The following is a 3,505-nucleotide window of genomic DNA, read 5'->3' as shown; positions in this document are numbered from 1 at the left end:
GGAAAGCAGATAAGAGAAAGCAAACTGTATCATGGACTGAATTTTTTTCTCATACAGGCAGTCATTCCATTGTATTCCAAACTTTCAAGGCTTTTCAGTGTCTTTTCTTTTTAAAATTACTCACTTTTAGTGCTTTAATTGTTACTCTAAGCATTTGATCTGTTTTGCGCAGTAAGCCAGAATTTTTATTATCTTAAATAGAATGTGTGAACTCTTGTTACAGAGGCACTTCTGATGATAGTATTAATGGTAGTAATGGTATTTTTAATTAGCAATGATCTTTATTTTTATCTAGCTTTCTATCAATGGTATGAAGCCATGGTTATAGAAATTCTGGTTTTGCACTCAGGATATGAAATTTTTGACAATTCATTCACTGTCTGAAAAGTGTTGAACTGTAGCTATTGACAACTGATCTTAATTAGAGGTTTTTTCTCATAGAAACAAATTGTTCTAATTTACAAGGACGCTGAAAATGGAAATAAAACAGTATCCATTATGTCAGTGTCAAAACTGTAAGGAATAAGCTAAGAAGTGAAAGATTATTTTTTAAAACAGAATTCTTGTCAGATACCTGCCAGCTTTAACCACAGCTTCTCCCATTAGCTTCACTACCTAAAGTATACTCTACTGTTCTGCATATTTTATGCTCTACAATTGCTTTGGTTGTTTTCAGTAGTTCTCAGACATTACCATTGAGATTTATTACCTGATAGCGAACGAATCTCTAGAACAGCACTCAGAAGTTTAGAAGATTTCTCTTCTGTTGCTTTGCATCATGCAGAGAGCATAAAATATTTCTCTTCTTTTCCAGTTCTTGAAAAAATAAAACTTTCCTATAAAAGTTTATGTGCGTTTCATTGTGAATGTCACTAAAATTACCAGGAAGCTGGTTAATAATTTATAATGCAGAGCAACTCTGAGCAGTGAAGAGTGAATGATGCTTTGTTCTGTTTGCTCTCAGGCTGAGGGCAGTTGCTTATCCTCTGTGAGGGAGAATTGGGATGAGGGGGAAAAACAAATAAAAAAAAGTGACTGCCTAATAACTTTCTCCTATGAATAATACGGCAAAAGCTATATTATAAATGTTAGATTTTTCAACTCTTGGGCTACTTGCTTTGAAAGCCATTCTATAGTTTTAATCTGGATATATGCCATTTTTGACCTGTTAATTATTTCTCTGAGAAGCACATCTTATGGAGAATAATAATTCCTATGTATTTACTGTAATGTAGAATTTAGGTATGTAATTAAAAACAAAACAAAACAAAACAAAAGTGAAGGTTGGCTACTGCTTTGTGTACTGAAACTGCTTGACTTTGTTTTTTACTATGTGAGCAGTACTGAAATTTTACATATTTGAGAAGCTGGTTGATTTTGAAAAGGGATTTCAGCTTTAAGTTTCATTTAAATTAAGTTCTTATACAGATAATTGAAGAATAGCATGCCTCTTTTTCAAACTTCTGTTTTTGTATGGAGTAAATCAGCTGTGTGAGAGGGTAGAGGAAAAGCTGGGACATCCTGAAGCTATTCAGCTGTTTCTGGAAGCTGTGGAATTACGCTGGCAGTGTGCAAGGGCAGGTACCCAGCCCACTATGCACCTGAGGAACTATTTGGAGTCCAAGCAGAGACACAGAGACACCAATATCACATCATTATTAAGTTGACTGCTGTAATGGCTGTGCAACATACAAGGTTTAATCTCAGAGACACATCCAGGAGATTTGTGTAGGAGGATTGTGTAGGATACAGGAGGCTTGTTTCAAGACCATTTCACTCTGGAGCGTTACTTGCCTTAGTCTCATAAAGGTGTGCTTTACAGGAAAGCACCATCTTTGGTCTTAAATCACTTTGGAAAGTTAGAATTTTTCTGCTCTGAAGGATGGAATCTGTTCTGATATTCAGCTCATTTCTTTCATTGCTAATTTATATTCCACTTTTCTGTGTGCTGGCACTGTAGTCTCAGGAGAAGATCCTTCATGTTTTCATGAAGCTGGCAGGATTCATTGTTACAGGGTTCTTCATTTGTGACTGCTGGGATTTACTTATTTTTATTTTTTTTTTCCTTAGTGAATATAGTAACGGTATTTAAGATAATAAAGTGGAGATGGAAATTATAGTTTTCATATGTTCTGGAATAGAACGTACTAGCAGGTCATCTATTTTAAAGTTTTTTAATGACTTTTAATTAAAGATGATTTAAGGATTTCATATGATTGAACATGTACCATGGTCATGCAGTATTAAAAGATGTTCTTGTGCCTTTGGAGCTTACAGTTATTTATAGAAATGATTTGATAAGCAATGCTGATGTGATTCAGATGTAGATTAGAAAAGGAGAACAGCCCTTGCAACACAATGCATTATGTATTTTATCATTCAGACATCATAGGATTTGTCACAGTGGTTAAAGTATTTAATTCTAACTTTGTGTCTTCTGAACTTTACAATACTAGGACTGGTCAACAGATATAGTCGGGATATATCAAATCTGCCTTTCTAGACAGTGTTCAATAAAGAAAAGAGGTTCTTTTGTGTCTTAGGACCCATCAGCGATGCTGGTGGTTCCTCTGTCACAGCGCATTTAAGAAAGTGTGAAAAACACTGCGCAAGTGACAGAATTCTGAAAAGCAGCCCTGCAGGCACCAAGGTCAGTGGAGAAAGAGGCCATGAGGCGCTCCAGGCAGGGAACAGAAGTTCCCTGCAGCCCAGGAGAGGCTCATGCTGTAGCAGGCTGTCCCCTGGAGTTCTTGGGCTCCACATGCAGAGGATTGGCAGATCTCAACGTGTAGCCCTGGAGATGCAGCAGTGGATGTGGCCAGAAGGTGATGGCCCATGGAGCCCATACAGGAGCCATACAGGAGCAGGTTCTCCTGAGGGACATGCAGAGAAGAAGAGTGAGGTGAGAGGAATAGCAGAGAGGAATGGCTTCAGAGTGGGCTGAACAAACCCCCCATTTCTCTATCCCCTTGTACTGCTCAGAGTTGGGGAGGGTGTAGAGGAATTGGGAATTAAACTGCACCTGGGAAGAAGACGGGAAGATATTTTTAGTTGAGTTTTCGTTTCTCACTAACCTACCCTTATTTTAAAATGAAAATGAAGTAAATCTTCCCCAAGTCAAGTCTGTTTTCCCAGAGATAACTGTTGAGCGATCTGTCCCTATCTTAACCCACAAGATTTTCCAGAGTATTTTCTCTCCCATCCTGGTTAGGAACAGGAGTGAGAGTGGCTTTGTGGCTCCTGGCCGCCATCTGAGGTCAAACCAAGACAGAAGGACTTGCTGGTCAGTGCTGTTTATGTGGCTCAAACTGAGCTCAGTTAAGTTACAGTGGTGTGGTTTTTATGGCTTAAAAGGACATTATGCAGTTCCAGCACACAAACAAAGGAGGTGTAGAAAACATCATGTGGCCCTAATACCAAGCAAGTATTTTTTGATCTTACACAAATTCTCATCATGTGAAAACTGTGGAGCTTTGCATCTAAAATATTTAAGGATTTCTTTTTT

Source organism: Meleagris gallopavo, chromosome Z (assembly GCF_000146605.3).
Source record: "Meleagris gallopavo isolate NT-WF06-2002-E0010 breed Aviagen turkey brand Nicholas breeding stock chromosome Z, Turkey_5.1, whole genome shotgun sequence".
NCBI classification, from domain to species: Eukaryota; Metazoa; Chordata; class Aves; order Galliformes; family Phasianidae; genus Meleagris; species Meleagris gallopavo.
This window is presented reverse-complemented; position numbering follows the sequence as displayed.